This window comes from Desmodus rotundus, chromosome 3, assembly GCF_022682495.2.
Source record: "Desmodus rotundus isolate HL8 chromosome 3, HLdesRot8A.1, whole genome shotgun sequence".
Lineage (NCBI taxonomy): Eukaryota > Metazoa > Chordata > Mammalia > Chiroptera > Phyllostomidae > Desmodus > Desmodus rotundus.
This window is the reverse complement of record NC_071389.1, coordinates 146291684-146312653: the sequence shown is the minus strand read 5'-3', so window position 1 is coordinate 146312653 and position 20970 is coordinate 146291684.

Genomic DNA, 20970 nt, shown 5'->3' with positions numbered 1-20970 from the left:
CTAGCTTTCATGCCTATGTATGTGTACTAAGCTAAATTGTTTTGAATACTTTGTCCCAAGTACTTAACATAGATTTTCTCATTTAATCTCCACAACAACAAGTGGGGAAAGTGATATTAGACGGTAAAGTAACAAAAAGGACTTTGGAAGTAATGGAGATTCCACTTGGACATGTAGCAATTACTTATGAAATGTTAGTTTTGACGTGCCCTAGACCAGAAGTCAGGCTTATAGGTGAATTCTGGACCACTACTTGTGTTTTTTAAATAAAGTTTTATTGTATCACAATCACTCTCACTCATGTTTACATTATATATGGCTGTTTTTGCATTATAGTGGAAAAATTAAGGAGTTGTTAAACTATCTGGGCCCCAAAGCCTAAAATGTTTTACATATGTCTCTTTTTGGACAATTTTTTCAACCCCTGTTCTGTATACCATCCCCCCAAAATAAATAGATTCTGCAACTAATATTAAGACCATACAGTAAGAGAAGCAATTATTTACTACTGCCTGCCCAAAACACAACTTCTTTTAAAAAATTGTTATTGAAGTTTAATTGACACATAACATTATATTAATTTCAGGTATATAACATAAGTGTTTGGTATTTGTATATATTGCAAAATTATCACCATGATTAGTTAACATCTATTACCATATGCAGTTATAATTTTTTTCTTATAATGAGAACTTTTAAGATCTATTCTCTGAGTTACTTTCAAATATGCAGTACAGTTTTATTAACTAGCCACCACATTGTACATTACATCCCCATGATTTAATTTATTTTAGGACTGGAAATTTGTACCTTTTTATCCCCTTCACCCACTTTGCCCATCTCTCAGTTCTGCTTCTGGCAACCACCAATCTGTTCTCCGTAACGTTGAGCTTGGCCAATCTTCTATTTCCTTAAAAACTCACTTTATTTCTCCAAGAAGTGACTGCGAGCTTTGTGAAGAAATAATCCTTTTTTCATTTCCTGTGGCTCAGATCAGCGCAACAGCCCTTCACCCTCCACATCGTATTGATTCATTCTTTGGCAGGTGTCATGCTGCTTGATCCAATTGATATGTTCTGAAAAGCTGATGTAAATCAAAGTTTGGTACATGGAAACACATTTTCTGTTCATTTATATTATAATGTGTGCAATACTTTATCCACTTGAAAGAATCTATAACTCTTTATAAAATGTCAGGTGCCTGCTATCTCACCACCTCCCTTAATGCTTTGATTTTTCTGGGCAGTTATCATTGTTCTACAGAATGAGTTGTATCCAACTGTGGATGCTATGCTTTAAAAAGACAAAACACAATGGAACAAAAACCATGTGTAATGTTTCATAATGAATGATTTTTCTCCAGTTAAAATACTTGAACTATTAAAATTTAGTTTTATAAATTTTCTTAAATTTAGGCACAGCTATTTTGAACCATGATGAATATTTATGGACTACCTATTTTGTGCCAAACACAGTGTTGGGTAGCAATAGTAATGCTAAGGCTATAAAATCTCATTATCATCATCATTATCAAAAATAACAACAGATGACATGAGTGCTTACTATGTGCTGCTACTTCTCTACGTGCTTAACATGCATGGTTGAATCATCCCAACTACCCTATGAATTTGTTCTATTACTGTCCCCATTTTTCATTGTATACTTTGTAATGGTTCCTTTGTAATATATATTTTACATTAATGAAGGAAAAAAGTCAATCTACTACATAAAGTACTGTACAAAATAGACATTTAATTGATGTTTCTTTTTTTAAGATTTTATTTATTTATTATTAGAGAGAAGAAATGGATAGAGAGACACGTTGATGTGTGAGAAAAGCAGCGATTGGTTGCCTCTTGCACAGGCCTCGACCATGACCAGGCCTGAGACCCAGGCACGTGCCCTGGCCGGGAATCAAACCGGTGACCTTCCGCTTTGCAGGATGATGCTGAGCCAAGTGAGCCATGCCAGTCAGGGCAGTTTATTTTATTTGTAGAGTGAGTTATAATGTTATATTTAAGAGCATTATAATTTTTTAAAGGTATTAGGACACATTTAAAAAACAAAGAGTTCCATTAGTAAAAGATAACATTTGAGACACTGGAAATTATCTCATTAAGATCAGAAAATTGAGAAATGTGAGATGTAACCTAAATAATTATGGATTATCCATTTATTCGCTCACCATTTAGCGTTTGTTTGTTGACTTTTACTATAGTGCATTCCCTCATGGATCTTATATTTATAAACAAGAAGGTGTTCAACAAGCACGTGAACGTGTTATTCCATCGGCAATTGTAAAAAGGGCTCCAAGCAGCGTGCAAGGGTGGTGATACACAGGTTGGTCAGGCGAGGTGCTTCTGAGAGAACTGAAGCTGATAGCTTAAGAATAAAAGAGTGAAAGGTTGTGGGAGGGGGTGACACATTGGGTAGAAGGAACAGAATGATCAAAGACAGTCTTCCTGCTTATTGCTGCTGGCCTCTACTAGCATAACCACACATTTATCATAATACCTCCACCATCAGTATAAATAGCCATTATTGTAGCTGCATTTAAGAATACCTATAATATTGATATTAATTAGTGTCGAAGATGTCTTTTAAAAAATCCCAAATCTTTGTAGGAACACAAATGCACTCCGGCCCGTCAGCAGGTCCTGGAGGCCGAGGGGGATGCCGCTGTGAGGCAGCTGCTGCAGTCCCGGCTCCTCAGGCCAATTCCCAGCTCAGGCGTCTGCTGGCTCTGCGAGTTTAGGCCGTTTAAGTAACTTCCCTGAGTTTTAGTTTATCTGTTACCATAACAGAGAGAAAACCATGTACTTAAATATTAATTGATTAAGATATTTTGAAATTACCTGGAATTATGCTTGGCATAAAGCAGGCATCCAAATATTAAATATGACAGATCTTTCATATGTGTTAATGATAGCAATGGTTCATATTTATTAAAAACTTACTGTGCACCAGTGATCTTCAAGAACTTTCAATGTTCTTAACTCATTTTATTTTCACAACAATCCTATGGAGTAGAAACTGTTTTACATATCTCCAAATTTCACATCTGAGAAACTGAAACCTCAGATGACTCATCTTGCCCGAGATCACAGAGCCAGTAAACAGCGGAGGTGGGATTCACACCAAGCTGTCCGGCTTTGGAGGTTCTGCCTTAAATATGTTTTCTCATTTAGAGAGAAATCATTAAAAACTGAATTTCAGAGCTTTGTAATAGTATATTTTTTTGACCATAGCATCACAATGCAATGAGTACTTTGGGGTGAGATCTGAAGCTAAAAACCTTGCTTGCTTTACACAGAACCTATGCATTCTATTTATAAGTGACCTCTGCAGCAGATTAAGGATGATATTCAGAAACAAGCTCCCTCCCCCCCCACACAAAGAAAAAGCAGAAAAAAGATGAATTGGCTATCGAGGTATATAGCTTATTGTAATAAAGGGTCCTGCATGTGTATCACATAAAGGATTTAACACAGCAATTTATTGTCGAACAGATAACAGCATGTAAATTTTCAAGAATCAACTCGGTGCCACTGGAAAATCACACTCCTGAGGCCCTGGCATTGTATGCAGTTCCACAGCAGCTGAATCATAAAGACTTTTATAGATCAATAACCCTCAGCCTCGCTGCATTAAAAAGCATCTTCATCAACAAGGAGAGTTGCAGGGAGCTGCGAAAGCACAGTGGGAGTATTAGAACAGGTGGGCTTTCGCATGCGTGTGTGTATTCTACTTCCACAAGGTCAGCGTTGTATAGCTACATCATGATTTAGTTTTGAGATTCTGATATAATATAGTGAAATGTATGCTATCCAATACATGTTAATATCTTCTCTTTTGCTGGATGAATAGAATGCTTGTTAGGCTATCCTCAAATTATTAGAGAGAGACAAGTTACTAGAATGCCTTTGTTTTTGGGCAACGGTCTCAGTTTCCATTCTGACCCTTATCCATTCAAGACTCTGTGTCCTTGAGCCTTGGCTTCTTCATCTGTAAATGTAAAGATTAATAATAAGTACTTCATAAAGCTCTTGACCCCCAAACACACATCTCATTGAGCTACTTACCTGAGAAAAGTATGATGGAGAAGTTGTTTCATAACAAGTTATTGCAATAAAGCTGAGATTATTAATCATCTTCTTTATTATCTAACACAAAAGAAGCAAGTATACTCCTATTTAATGAAAAGATTAAAAAATTTAAAATAAAAACATTTAAATTAAATTAAAACATTTAAACATTTATAGGTACTTCTGATTGATTACTATATGTTATTGCTTGTCATATGGGATAGTTAGTGTTTGATATATTATACAAGATGTTTAAAGACATATGAACTGAGGATAATTTTTAGGTTGTTGTCATCTTGTTTTGGGGTATTGATTAGAAAGCTATTAAGGGAGGAACTTTATTGAATATTCATTGTGGTGCAGATGCTTTATGTACATTGAATTCGTATGAGTCTGACAATAGCTATAATGTCATTTTTATCTCCATAATACACATGAGGTTATTGAGACTCAGATTATCAACTAGTTGAACTTAACAAAGGCATTAATAGAAGAATAAAGATTGGAACCTAGGTTTCTGTGAATTCCAAAGCCCTCTTCCTACACCCTTATTTCTTCTTGATTTTATGTTTTGGAGTGATCTTAGCATAACCTAATTGCTTAAATAATAATCAGCTATTCTAATGATTACATAATCTGGCACTTAAATAACTTGACTATGATGTAGTTGATTTGTTCCAATCTATATACACTAGATGCTTATTTTTAAGATGGGGCCTATAACCACAGATATTTTTGTTGATTCAAGTAGTTAATATAGCAAAAAAAAATCCCTTTAGTATAGTTTATAACTGAACTTACCAGTCAATTCCATTGAAATATTAGAGCTGGATGATATATTATATCTAAACTAGATATTTACATTTAGATAATAGTAATGAAATACTAAATTATATGCACTATTCAGGAAAATATTACTGATGAATTTACTAGTAAACATAATCAAATATGACATTAAATGATTGTATTACAATGGTAATAAAGAGTATGTAAAGTCAATTAGATATACACAATGAAATAATATGATGTCAGAAATTTGCTGTAAAATATTTTAGCAAATAAATAAATAAAACAAAAACAAAAAGAAGAGTGGGTTGGATAGAAGAAATAAGACTGATGAAAAATTGTTGGTGAAAAGTAATTAAAATTGAAGGTACAGGGGAATTTTTCTTTTGTATATATGTGAAAACTTATACAATAAAGATTTTTACAAAACTGTCAGCTAATCATGCATATTAAGTTGAGGCTGAGAAACAAGACGGGTTTGATTACTCTCACTGTGTATATGTTCAGATTTATAGTTCTTCCCTGTATAGTTAAAATATGTATTTCAAATTATTAGTATCATGATATAAAGGTATGAATTTCAGAGATTTGTAATAGTGTATTTTTTTGACCAAAAGAGACATGGCTTTAGGATCCCATTTGAATTCAAATTTTTATTCCCCTGAAGATAGCAGTATAATTTGGCTTTAATACAAATCTTGTATATTTTCATTGAACATTAATTACAAGTAATACTTCCACTCAAATAAGATTTACACCCTAAAGGTTGATGGCATATTGCTTTCTTTATATTATTTGCACTTTATATTTTTCTTTTGTTAATAATTAAAAATATGTCATCAAAATGATTATAGTCTGCACTCTGCTAATTCTCATGTAATTGGAGATTTTAAAATGAGATTTACTATATAACTTTTGTTTTAATGTCTAAGAAAATAAAAATCTTTAGTTTTATGCTTTATAGTATGCAGATGAATGAGAAGTTATCTCTCCTTTATTGCCATAAGAAGTTTTAGTTGCTTGCCTTTTTCCACTTGTTTTTCAAGAGATTTTTTAAATCACCAAGTCACTGCATTTTCTATTAAGCATCATTCTTTGACCCTAAGCAAACTGCAAAGTAAATTTGACATTGTTTCCCTTCACACTTTCCTTCCAGGCACATCTTTTCCTTGTGGCATTCTTTTCTCCCAGACACAGGAGTGCTTTGGAGCGGCAACACATTGCCGGAGTTGAAGCACTTCCTCCCTCACTGCTGGCTTCTTTCCAAGTTTCTGAATCTCTGTCTCCACCCAATCCTTCCATTTGAAAATGAGAAATCAATTGAAAATAGCCAATGCCCATATGAGCTGCATTGTGCAAATGATTATTAATGGTTTAAAGGTAAGCATGTTTTAATACATCTTCAAGGGAGTGCCAGAAGTGCCAACCCACACTGTTTGTGTATGTCAATTTTAACCCAGATAAACCCTTTAATTTTCATATTAAATCAAACAGATATATTAGCAGCAGGAGGCACAAATTGTGTGCATTTTAAAGCTATATCACAAGACTTCAAAGAAATTTCAAGTGTAGGTGAGTTGCTATGGGAGCTCCATCCCAAAGGTGAGTATGTATTTACTCTTGGCTCCTCCTCATCAGGGATGACCCCGTGGAAAAAATTGAGAAATATCAGAACATGACTCTTTTTAAGCACATTTATGTTTCAACTTGATTTGAATAACATGACAATATGGCATTATATGAAATAGTAGAAATATAGATACTTTTGAAAGGGTATGGATCTTAACTGTTTTCAAATTGTCCCTCTGTAGAGAGAAAACTTCATTTACAGAGATTCTGCGGAATTGACAGTACATGTATTTTATTTACTAGAAAGAGACTTAGTCATTGCCATTAAACAATGTATAAACTGTGATAGAAAATTATAAAACAAAAGCAAAAATCTGTCAGTGCAAGACTGTTTAGGACAGACAGCCAGTTGGCATAACCTGTAACACCTGTTCTCCAATTTCCTATGGAAATTATGGAAAAGACTTGCTTCAGAACTTGAATTTAAATAACATTGCCCATTTCCTATATCAAGTATGTTAAAAACACACCTGGTTCTAAAATTTTTAAAAAAATTATTCAGAACCTCCTAAAAACTAGCTGAACATAAGTCCCACAACTGGGGATTTAAAGAAGCCACATCAATACTGGTAGGAAGGGCAGAGACACAGAAAGGGCTGGGCCCAAACCCACATGTGGTGAATATAAATCAGGAGGGATATTTCAGCTGCATAGGTTCCTGGTGACTAGTGAGGGATCCCAGTACCACGCAAGGCCCCCCAGCCCAGGGTTCCAGTGCGAGGAAGAGAAGTACCCATAACTTCTGACTGTAAAAACAAGTGGAGATTGTAGCTGAGTCAGACCAAGGGCTTCTAGAGTCCCAGGAAGTTTCTTTTAAAGGTCCCATGCACAGACTTAATTGGGTTCACTCCCACTGAGCTCCAGTGATGGGCCAGCAGTTCAAAAGGCACCCAAGACATACAAGGAGGAACTGAATTGTTTGGTGTTAGGGTGAGAGGTGGAGGGGCAGCTTTTTCCAAGACAGAAGTGCTAGCAGAGGCCATTGTTCCTTTTCTGAACACACCTCCCCTTACATCACACGGAAGAGAGCCAGCAGGCAGGTGCCATATCGAAGTATCCATCAACCTGGCTAATATTGTTAGCCCTGCCCTGGTGATTCCCCGAGACCCTGCCCCACCCAACTTGTGAGCCCACCCAAGCTATTTCCAGTGGTTTTTTCCATAGGAATGGCCTATCTTGGCTCATGCTTAAGACTTCCCTAAAATCTTTCAAACAAGCAGCATCCAGCCTCAGCCTGCGCATATTTCTCACTAAGTAGCTGTAGGCCTGGCACTAGCAGCAGCCAGCCTTGGTTCACAGCTTGGCCTCTCAGCCTTGGTTCAAGCCCAGCACAAGCAGCAGCCATCTGCAGATCACTTTGTAGTTCACTCTGGGTAGCCTTGAACAGAACACAGGAAGCAAATGACCTTGGCATACACCTCCTGGGAGGCCTCAAAGCCAGCACACACAGTGATCAGCTTCTGACCGTGTTGAAGCACCACTCAACCACCTTCACAAGCAATATACTTAAGGGTGGAGTCTATGGGCTCTGGAACACTGCTGAAGTTAGCCCTCCATGGTGGTTGCAGCCAGTCCTTGCAGCCAATCAGCCTGGAGATAAACCCCTCCCACTGACATGCCAACAGTAATCAAAGCTCATCTATAATAAGAGGGTATACACAACCCACATGGCGGGGTGGGGGAGGGCACTTTGAGTGCCTAGTTCAGGTGAACAGGGAGGCTTTGCCACTTGACCCTATAGGATACCTACTACATAAAGCCACTCTACCAAGCCAGGGAAAAGTAGCAGCTCTACCTAATACATAGAAATAAACACAGGGAGGCTGCCAAAATGAGAAGACAAAGAAACATGGCCCAAATGAAAGGACAGATCAAAACTCCAGAAAGAGAAGTGAACAAAATAGAGACAAGCATTTTGCCAGAGTTTAACACACTGGTTATAAGGGTGCTCAGTAAACGTAGTGAGAAGTTCAACAGCATAGAAAAGGGCATGGAACCCCCCCCCCCAAAAAAGAACCAATCAGAAATAAGGAATACAATATTGGAAATAAAGAATAATTTATAGGGAATCAACAGTAGAATAGATGAAGCCAAGAATCAAATCAACAATTTAGAATATAAGGAAAAAAACCCACCCAATCAGAGCAGAAAATAAAAATTAAAAAAAAAAGAATCCAAGAAAAATGAGGATAGTATAAGGGACCTCTGGGACAATTTTAAGCACACCAACATTTGCATTGTGGAGGTGCCAGAATGAGAAGAGAGGGATCAAGAAATTGAAAATCTATTTGAAAAAATGACAGAAAACTTCCCTAACTTGGTGAAGGAAATAGACGTACAATCCAGGAAGCACAGAAAATTCCAAACAAGATGAACCCAAGAAGACTCACACCAAGACACATCATAATTAAGATATAAAAGATTAAAGACAGAGAATCTTAAAAGCAGCAAGAGAAAAGAAGTTAGCTACAAGGGAACTCACATAAGACCTGTCAGCTGATTTCTTTACAGAAATCTTTGCAGACCAGCAGTGATTGGCAAGAAATATTCAAAGTGATGAAAATCAAGGACCTACAACAAAGATTACTCTACCCAGGACAGCTATCATTTAGAATTGAAGGGCAGATAAAGAGCTTCCCACACAAGAAAAAGCTAAAGGAGTTCATCGTCACCAAACCAGTATTACATGAAATATTAAAAGGTCTTCTCTAAGAAAAAGAAGAAGAAAAATGATTAAAAATAGGAATAAAATGGCAATAAATACATATCCATCAGCTATTGAAACTAAAAAACAAAATGAATAAACAAGCAGAATAGGAACAGACTCAGATACAGAAAACATTTTGATGGTTGCCAGATGGGAGGAGGCTTGGGAGGATGGGTGAAAAGAAGTACAAATTGGTTTTTATGGAATAGTCATGGTGATGTAAAGTACAGCATAGAGGATATAATCAATAAAATTCTAACAATTATGTATGGCATCAGATGGGTACAAGATTTTTCAGGGTGATCACTTAGTAAGCTATATAATGTTTATTCACTGGAGGGTACACCTGAAACTAATATTGAATGTCAACTGTAACTGAAAAATAAAAAATGATTTAACAATAAAATAAAGTAAAACCACCCTTTGTAGGCTTAATTACTATTACACTCTAAATTGTTTCCTTGTTATTAGTGGGAGCTTTATTGTCCCAAGAATTGGACTCAGAAATTAACAAAAAAATAAATGGAAAAGTAGGATAAAATATGCTCAATGAGCTTTTCAGTGAAACAAATGCCTGGCAATGGTCAAAAATGAGGATCTCTGAGTTTGGGTTTTACTTTAGTCCTTTGCATTATAGTTAATATGAAAAGAAAAAATAGAGAGAGGCAGGGAAGGCTCCTTGCTGGCAAATTGAGGTCCTTGGGGAAAAAGCAAAGTGGAGAGAGCAATTTAGTCAGGTAAAATTATAATACACCAATCACGATGATTGATCCTGCATGAGCAGAGGGCACATGGAAACAATTTAAATGTTGTCCATGAAACTATTGCTTTCAGACCTAATGGCATTTTATTTATCAGGATTACTGCTTTCAGAGGCACTGTAGAGATTCTGTCATTGCGGGAAGGAATGAGAGGTTTGGTGCATTCTTCTTTGGGATTAAAGGTGAGAAACGTAGAGAAAGGGGGAGGCGATTGGTACCATTTCTTCCCTCTTTGTCTGCTGTTTTTCTAATAGTGAAAAATTTCCTCATAAGCTTTTGTATTCAATGCATAGTCACATAGTCCATTTGAGTGAGTTTTGGAGAGTCAGAAAAAGGTATTTTATTTAGCACCCACCCCCTACCTTTCATTCTTTTTTCTTTTTTTTAAAGCTAACTCAGTTTCCATCTGGGATAGAAGACTTTATGTAGGTGGGCTGTCTCTATAAAACTAAAGATCATTATTACCATTATGTGGGTTTTACATAGAAATACTCCCTCTGTTTTTTAAAAAATATATTTTATTGATTATGCTATTATAGTTGTCCCATTTCCCCCCTTCACTCGCCTCTGCCCTGCACACCCCCTCCTGCCCACATTCTCCCCCTTTAGTTCATGTCCATGGGTCATACATATAAGTTCTTTGGCTTCTATATTTCCTATACTATTCTTACCCTCCCCCTGTCTATTTTGTACCTACCATTTATGCTACTTATTCTCTGTACCTTTTCCTCCTCTTTCCCCCTCCCACTCCCCTGTTGATAACCCTCCATGTGATCTCCATTTCCGTGATTCTGTTCTTGTTCTAGTTATTTGCTTAGTTTGCTTTTGTTTTTGTTTTAGGTGTGGTTGTTATTAACTGTGAGTTTGCTGTCATTTTACTGTTCATATTTTTATCTTCTTTTTCTTAGATAAATCCCTTTAACATTTTATATAATAAGGGCTTGGTGATGATGAACTCCTTTAACTTGACCTTATCTGAGAAGCACTTTATCTGCCCGTCAATTCTAAATGAAAGCTTTGCTAGATAGAGCAATCTTGGATGTAGGTCCTTGCCTTTCATGACTACAAATACTTCTTTCCAGCCCATTCTTGCCTGTAAGGTTTCTTTTGAGAAATCAACTGACAGCCTTATGGGGACTCCTTTGTAGGTAACTGTGTACTTTTCTTTTGTTGCTTCTAAGATTCTTTCCTTATTTTTAATCTTGGGTAATGTAATTATGATGTGCCTTGGTGTGTGCTTCCTTGGGTCCAACTTCTTTGGGACTTTCTGAACTTCCTGGACTTCCCGAAAGTCTATTTCCTTTGCCAGATTGGGGAAGTTCTCCTTCATTATTTTTTCAAATAAAATTTCAGTTTCTTGTTCTTCCTCTACTCCTTCTGGTACCCCTATAATTTGGATGTTGGAACATTTAAAGATGTCCTGGATGTTCCTAAGCCTCTCCTCAGTTTTTTGAATTCTTGTTTCTTCATTCTTTTCTGGTTGGATGTTTCTTTCTTCCTTCTGGTTCATACCATTGATCTGAGTTCCATTTTCCTTCCCATCGCTATTGGTTTCCTATACATGTTCCTTTATTTCACTTAGCATAGCCTTCATTTTTTCATCTAACTTGCAACCAAATCCAACCAATTCTGTGAGCATCCTGATTACCAGTGTTTTGAACTGTGCATCTGGTAGGTTGGCTATCTCTTCATCGCTTAGTTGTACTTTTTCTGGAGCTTTGATCTGTTCTTTCATTTGGGCCATTTTTTTGTTTTTGTTTTGGTGTGCCTGTTACATAAGGGGCGGAGCCTTAGGTATTCACCTGGGTGGGGGCAACCCATGTCCCTGCGTGTTGTGTCGCTGTATGTGGGGAAGGGGTCTGAGAGGGAACAATGGCCTTTGCTCCACTCTCTGCCGGCTTTCAGTCACTTCCCCCACTACTCGCAAGCAAAGTGGGCCCTTCTGGTGCTGCTTCCCAAGGGGGTCGGTTTGTGTGCATTCTAGGCCCCAGTGGGTCTCTCCAGTGAACTCTCCTGTGAGGCTGGGAGTTTCTACAGCTGACGCCTCAACCCCCATGAGTGTTTTCAATTAGAGGTTTGAGGTTTTATTTCCCCACGCTGGAGCCCTGGGGTTGCCTGGTCTGTCTTGCTCCCTAGTTGTTCCTCCCGGTTTATCTATACGTGAATGTGGGACTGCAGAGTCTGCCAACCACTGCCTTGCGGGATCCACCAGATGCTCCTTGCCCACCCCACTCCACAGTCCGCCGCCTTGCTGGGTCTGCCAGCCACCACCTTGCCCAAGTCCTCTCTGCCCTGGCTGCCTGTCTCTGCCCCTCCTACCGGTCTGGATGAATGTGTCTTCTTTATCTCTTCGATTGTCAGACTTCCATACAATTCTATTTTCTGTCAGTTCTGGTTGTTTTTTGTTTTTAAATTGTTGTTGTCCTTCTTTTGGTTGTTCAAGGAGGCGCAGTGTGTCTACCTATGTCTCCATCTTGGCCAGAAGTTCCCTCCCTCTGTTTTGACATAAGAGTCTTTCTCGGAGTCACTCACAGATAAGACAAAATAGATGGTATGTGCATAGCTTTCTTTCTTACATGTATGAAAGAAAGTAAAACCATTACAAAGTAGTGACATTTTGAAGAAAATTCTTATGATCAATTTCTTGCTTTCTTTTAAGATGTATCCCCCCCAATGTTGGTATTTTGTTTGGGGGGAATAAAGAATAACGTTTTTTTGATGATTGCATTTAGTGAAGGGATTATCTGATTCTTCGAGGTCATCTGGAACCTTGTGGCTCAAGCAGGATTTTTTTCAGTATTATGCTAGACTGGTTTTGATTGTGAAGATTGTCAGAAACCTATGATTGTACAAAAATGATAAAATTGGTTATTTGAATAAATTGAATTATTTGGAAGCCTTTATAGAAATCATTTATCTAGAGCACACGAACAAATCCTATTCTTCAGTTTTGGTATTTGAATTCTGGCTTTCCTGTTAATATGGACTTTGTGACCTTGGGAAAATTTAGCATTGATAAACTTCAGTTCTTTTGTCTGTAAAATTAGAATAATAATACCACTTACCTCATAGAATTGTTGGTGTTTAAATGAGATAATCTGTTATAATGCTTAGCACAATACACATTAGCTATTATTATTCAGGCTCAGAATAATACATCCGGATTTCTACTCATCTTTTAGGAACAGACTGAAAATTCATAATTGCTTATGGAGAGAAAGGCAGTGGAAGACATCCATTCCTTTTCTGTCATATAGATTGAGAAGCTTGGGCACAGGGAACTCATGAACGCAGGTTACCTATTATGTGGCCTTTATTTCTCTTTTGTTCCCAGCAGCCACATGTCTCCATCTCTAACTTTATCAAGCTCTTCTCTCCTGTTCGTCCGCTTTCCAGTCCTTGTATGTGATTCTCTTCCTCCTTGCTACTTGTTGTTCCTCAAAGACCTATCATTTTTCTCCTGTGGGTCTTTGGAAAAGCTATTCTCTCTGACCAGAATGTTCTTCTCCAATCTCTTTGTTCATTGAATTTCAAACTATTATTCAAAGCTGTATGCTCCTTACTTCTATAAGTGATTTTCTGATTCACTAAGTGGATGTTGTTTACCCTCCTCTAAGCACTAATGGTACTCTTAACCTGTTTTAAACCATTTTCCTAACTCTGTGATAGATAGTAGTCACTTACACATTTTATTTTTCCTCCAAATTGCATATTCTATCTGAGTTATAACCTATAGGAAGTTGTGAGCCCTAGAAAAGGATCCCTCAAACAATCATTTAACTTCTCAGAGGTTAAATTTCTTGCAGGACTTGATTTCCCTGTGCTCTATTACATTTGCCATAGCTGTGAGTTCTATGCTTCCCTAAACCCTGGCTTCCAGGGATTTCCTTCTAAGCAAATTATCCACCTGGACAAAGATGGCAATGTGCTATGAATCTATGAGTCCCCAGCTGCATTGTGTTACCCACGCTGCCCTTCACTAAATGGCATCAGTGCCTGTGGGACATACTCTTCCATGATGCATGCAGTGAACGCACATGAAGCTTGCCTGCTGCTGTCTTGAATAAGGAAGAGGAAGTCTGGGGTAGAGGAAGGATGCTCTTGACATCTTAATTGACACTTAAAGTGTTCCTTGAGGTAAAGTAATCTATTGTGGCAGGCTCTATCCCATAATTTGGTGCACAACAGACTGTCCACCCAGCAACCTAAGCTAGAACCTATGTCTTTATCCTTATCCAACTCCCCCTCTATCCAGTTGGTGTTCAGCACACCTTCTGGAAATCCATCCCATATTTACATCTGTGCCTGCTCTAGCTTTCTGACTAAACACAGTCACGTCTCTTCTTCAAACTATTCTCATTCATGTGAAAGTTTTCTGTCTAAAATTCAATTGTTATTTGGTGCCCACCCCCCGTGCAAAAGCTGCCAATACTTCCCATTTTTTAAATAGGATATGCCATCTTATCTCCTTCACATTGTGGATAAGTCATGTTTTTGTGTCATTATCCTTCTAAGATCCCTTCTAAAATCCTAGCATCCTAAGATTCCCTTTCGTTTTACCACACAAATGTACTCATGGTTCCCAAACTTAGCATTTCCATAACTGCCCAGAATGTCTTGTCCCGAACCACACTCCCCTTTTACCTGGTTGGCTCTTACTTATTCTTTTAAACCAGGTTGAAATGAAACCTTTTACTTTATATTTTTGTGTACCCACAGCATTTGGTACTGATACATTTCTGCATGTCTCACTGTAAATTCTAGCTATTTGCATAACTAACTCTCTCTCACTAGACTATGAACTCTTCATTTTTATAATCACACCTTCCCACAAATTTCAACTACCCTCTCTTCGACACCTTGAAGTACCTATATGCAGTAGGTGTTCAGTTTACTCAAAAATAAATTAAATGAATAAGTGAGAATGACTCCAACTTACATAAAATATTTAAATATTTAAAATAATGAAATTAGTTTTAGATTAGAAATACTTAAAATGCTATTAATGTGAACCCTAATTGACCAGGTATAACATTTGCTATAATAATCACGGTGTCTTGAGAGTATATATACTCTCAGTGTGTATAACAAAATAAACAAACAAATAACTATTTGGAAAAAACAAAAACCCCCACAAAAACCTTGTTATTTTACTAAAATAAATAGCCTAAACAAGAACAGCTCCTTTTTTTCTTTTTAAATTATCAGACCTTAAGTCTCAAGTTGAAAATGTAGTTTGTATCAATGATGATTAATAAAACCAATTTTTAAAAGTGCAAAGTTCATAGATTAACAAAACTGATCAGTGGGCTTTTGCTAATGTTCTAGGTAGTGAACTGGACTTTGTAGTCCAATTAAAATGCTTCTTTTGTTTTTTTAACCCAACCCCTTCAGTGTCTCTGGAGTGATCAGCTATAGTGCATGATTTTAAGAAAACATACACTAACAGTCATTTAGTTGGTTAGCCTTTGAGGCTTAGCTTTTCACTTTAGATTTCATCTTAAACATTGCAAAGAGTGCATTATCCCATACTATTTTTCAAGTGTTAATGGAAAATCTTCAAAGACCTAGATTCTTGAGTTAGAAAAGAAAAACAGTTGGAAAGTTGTCACAGTTATTGGAGATTTATCTGGTTTAGCTGAAATTATTTGAGTTGTCTTATTGATCTCTCTTTCTCATTCCTTTTTTTTTTTTTTAGCAAGATTACCCATTGCAGAGAAGGACTCCTTGATATTCAAATTTAGTGCCTCATCTTTCCTCTAACTGCAAAAAGGACTTTAAAAAGATGATGGCTGAACATTTGAAGAGTTTTTCCAAAATGTTCTCTGAAAACCTGCTCTGCCGTTGGGTAAAAATGAAGAGGTATGAAGAAAACTGCTGAAGAAGAGTTAAATAATCAACATTTTCCAAGCCAAACCAAAGGCCTCCCAGTTTGGGCGAGATCAAGTATCAGCAAAACATTTTCTAATTTGTGTCCTTTAAAAGGTTCTTTCAGGACGCCATGAGGAATGTGAGGCTTGGCCTCGTTTTTTACATGGGAGTTGCTGAAAGAAGCACTTTATGTCTTTTATGCCTGTATGTCCCATAATGAATTTTTAACTTTGTTACAGTGCACAGCTAAAGTGGTTGTCATTAGCGTTGAGCTCTGTGTAGGCGTGCACACCCACGGCCAGACCCGGCCACTTCTCTGTCCAGGTGCTCACGCCGTCCATCTCTTCTATTCCCTCCATCTGACCATTTGCCAATTCTATGAATTTCTCATTTAAAATGCTTCTATAACACCCCCCTTTATCTCTTCCACATCCTTCTATCTTCTGCTCCTCATCCCATGTTCTCACTGGTTCAAGCCATTTTTCATGAAGCCCTCACTCACCTTCACTCCCTTTCTCTAAAGCTTCCCTATTTATTATAGCAAATGAAGTGTTTTGCCTAGTTTCTGAATTATCCTTAATTTGCTCTTATCTTCCACACCCAATCTTATTTTTTTTACTGCTCTTTCCAACCTTCTTGTAAGTTTCCTATTTCTCAAAGTAGTAAGTTTTAATACAGGCTTCACAATCAGAGCTGCTTGTTAAACAATGTCAGACTGGTCATAGCCTGGGCATCTGCATTTAAGGGGATGCCTCCAGGTGAATCTTATGTGCTTTAAAGTGGAGAGCCTCTGCCGACCTGCCTCTCCTGTGCTCACTGACTCAGTCTCACTGTAGCTTCTACTAAACATGCCCCTTCTGTGCAGCCTCCAATACATATGATACTTACTTGTGTTGATTTCTGATTGTGTTTCTCAATTACATTGTGAGCTCCCTGGGGTGGAGGTCACATTTATACTTCGTGATGAGGTAGAAAAATTACTGGGTTGAAAATTGGACAAGTTGTCTTCTATCACAAGTTCTACCTGTGAAAAAAGCATGGGTTCCTATAGCCTCAGTTTGCTCACAGGCAGGGATAGAACTGGTGGAGATGATGTCTAAGTTCCCCTGTGCTATAAAAGCTCACAGTGTCATTGTCATAGAAAGGTCAGGAGCTTTATTCTCATACCTGAGTTTAAATCTTAGCTCTGCCATTAGCTGTATAGTCTGAAGGGAAGAATAACACCGTGAGAGCCAGTTTCAATGGGGACAATAACATATACCTTTTGAGGTTGCTATGAAGATAATATATGAAAATGCCTGGCATAGTAGCTTGTATGTGAAAGTTTTAGTATGTTGGTATTATTGTGTCTTCTCACCCCTCTCATAATGCTGGATAAAGAGGCTGAACATTCCTTGTTGGATAATCACATTCTTTTCTGAACACTGTGCTCCTGCATAGCTTTCTATCTGTACACAGTTTAGTTCAATGATAAAACATGAAACTAATTGGGTTAAAACTTGGCTCTCCTACTTAATAACTCAGTGACCTGGGGTGTTACTTTAACTTTTTAGAAAAAGAAATTCAAGTATTTCTTTATTGTAAAGTTATTTTGAGGCTTAAATAAGATAGCCTCATAAAGAAAATGTACATGTCCAGCCAGCGCCTAGCCCAAAGTGATTGTTAGTTATTATTAATGCTTCTGCCTACAGTTAACCTGATCCAACTGAAAGTGCATTGTTTTGCGTGCCAGGAGACCTGCATTAAGGGTTCTGGAACAGATCTGGGTGGGTTACATCATCTGCCTGTACTTCAGCTTCCTGCTCAGCAAAATGGTGCTAATAATAACCCATTCTGTGGGGCAGCTAAAGGATGAGATAAGGAAACACATGGGAAAAACATTCGAAAGGCAAGGAGCTAAACCAGGCATTACTTATATTTATTGTTATTATTTTCTCTGAATTCATAAAATAAAGATTTTAAACCAAATAATTGCAAATGTTTATTTACAGTTTACTATGTTACATGTCTTTCATTCTGTCACTTAATCCTCATAAAATCTGCTGAAATAGATATTAAAATTCCTCCTTTATAACATGTGAAGGTAGAGATTTAGCAAGCCAAGTAACTTTCTCAAGGTCTCACACCCAGTAAGTTGCAGAACTGGAACTGAAAACCAGAAACACGGAGACCAGAGAGCAAGCATTTAACCACTCTCAAATGAGCTCTAAGATCCCTTCTGGCCAAGTGATTCTGTTCTCTTGGTGATGGCTCTCCCATGAAGTTATTGGACTTGGTGTTGGAAAAACATGAGGGAGGCTTTCAAAGTGAGTGGGAGAACCCCCAGAATTTAAAAACAAAACTATTACATGCCTGAACTTTGCCTTCATTGAGAGCTCTGGATTCTTCTTGGTAGGGGATGGAAGCCACTGTGGGACTGAAGCAATGTCCTTCCTCTTCATGGAATGAAGAAGGTTGAACTATTCAGTTTCTTCACAGAAAAGACAAGGTCCTATCTCTCCTTAATTCACTTTATATCTTAGATCACAACAACACTGTGAGGTATTATTACTTCCACTTTGCAGATGAAGAAACTGAGGTTCAGAGTGGAACTGTTGAGACTTGACTATACAGCTCTTGATACCAAGTCTAGTATTCTTTTCATTATACCACTCTCTATAGATACATTCTAATCTCTAACTGGCCTGACTTGCAAGTGTGATTTACATAATTATTGCAGCAATGCCTTACATCAACACGGCGTCTTACAATGTACGTTCATCTCGTTTGTTCTCTCAAGAGCCCTCAAGTGAGACTCTTGCATAAATGCGGAAAGTAAGACCCAACAAAGCCAATAAATTGCCAAAATTCACACAAAATTCATATTAGTCAGTAGAGTAGCCAAAATTTTATTTCTTCATGGTTTTTATACTGTGCCGTACTTGATAGAGACTTGAATAATAAGATACTTTAATCATCACTCATTTTATAGGAAAGGCAGGCAAGTAAAAGAAATATATCAGGATTTCAAGTCATCAGAAAATCACATTTGAATTTGTGTTTAAAGCAGGTGAAGGGATTCTGTTATAAATCTATTTTAAATTTTAAGAATAATAAATGTTTAAGTTAATGATTAAAAAGAAGTCAGTCCTTCTTTCTTTTAAGAAATGACATCATTGTTCTATTATAATACTCACCAGATAACCCAATAAAGGCCTTTGGTTTTCATTGGGATCTTAGTTAAGCAAATGATTGAAGACGTATGAAATTTATATCATTCATTCATTTATTATTCTTCAGCAATTGCATTATGTCAAGTACTGTGCACCATTTGCTGACCTATATTAGAATATTTAAGGTACTTTTATAAACAAACCAATATCAAAAGTAGAGTTAAATAGTTTGGACTCCACGCAAAGAGGATTCGACTTTATGCCATTTCTTTATTATTTCTATGGAAATGACAGTGTAGATTTAAAAAAAAAAAAGGAGTTAAGTTGTGGTTAAATAGGCCTTAGTCTAAAATCTGTACTTTACTTATAAATATAAACATTAAATGAAATTGCATTTAAAAAATTAATTCCACATTATTGCTTTAATCATTTAGAAATTAACATTTTAAGAGCGGGAGCATTTGACTTTTTAAGGGAATGGGAGTGGGTATTTGGCCCATATGCCACATGCCAATGCATACATCTGAAGAAAACAGACCAATACAAGGTAACAAAAAAAGAGTCTGTCGGTATGTATGATGCTCCTGCCACTGAGTCTCATCAGAGGCCAGGACAGCACACTCCTAGCTATGTTTGGCTGGCTCACGTGGCTCTACTAGCGTCCTACTTATCTCATCAACTCTTCTCCTGACCCTTCCTTTTAAAAGCAGGCCACCATCTGACTTAAGAACTAAGTGCATCATTGTGCAATTTGAATGAGAAACAAAGAACCTTAAACAAGTTCTCACTTGTGTGATTTAGGAAACAGCAACCCTGTGTTCCCAAGCACTCCAGTTTTGGCTAGAGGGGGTATTCTCCATTTCTACTTTCTGTCAGTCATTTTTTTCTACATGTTTAAATGTGGAATGTAATAGAATTTTGGTTAACCTAACAGGTTAGCAATTTCTGCCACCCACACTGGGGTTTTCTGTAGGAAATTTTACCTGTGGAAATGGAATACTCTTTAGCTCTTATACAATGTAGTTGATCTGTGAGCCTTTCTCTAGACTGTAATCTGAAGACTCCTAATAACCCAAAGCTATTTCTTCACTGAGAATCCAGAAAAAATGGCCTGACCCCAGAACAACAACTTTATTTTTATGAGGGAACATTTCCTCTTGACTATAGCTTTATAATTAAACTCTATTACCTTTAATTTAATTTAAGCTATTTAAATAGTTCAAATGCTATTAAACTTAAAGAACATATTTAAAAAAATAGATATTTAGTTCCTGGGCATTTTTCCTTGATCTCACACAGCCTTAATTACTATCCACTTATTGGTAAGTATATTATAAAATAAATATATTGCATAAATTGCATTAATTTCCATAAAAGTAAACTTGAAGCAGAGCCATAAACTAACCAAAATCGGAGGTACGATAAAAATGAGGTGCATAAAACGTCTTCAAACATGTGGACGAACCTCCGTGGATGGTGAATGGATTTTATTGCTATAATGTATTTCTATGAAAATGAGAGCAGGCATTTTCATGTATGGAGTAGTATTATGTAATATTTTTATCTATTATGTGATTTTCTTTCTTTTCTCCCTGCCCTATTTAATGTCTTTTCCCCAAAATAGAGCTTCTCTGTATCTATAATAATTTTTGTAGGTTTGCCAAGGTATTTTTACTAACAGATATAAGATAAATTTGATTTTGAAGGTTTATATTTTCCTTTCATAATTACTTGTATAATTATGGCATCTTGGCACAGACAAATAACTAGGGAAAGAGGACTATTTAGTTATATCCCAAAGAACATTTGCAATTATATAATTTTGAAAATCCATAGGAAATTATAAAAATTCTTCCATCAGGCAGAATATTGCTTGAATTCTATTTTCAAAAATACTATCCATTAAGTCACTCTGAGTCAAAATTTTCATTGTCTTAGAGTCATAGGCCTTCATCTCAGAATATAGAATCATTGATTCT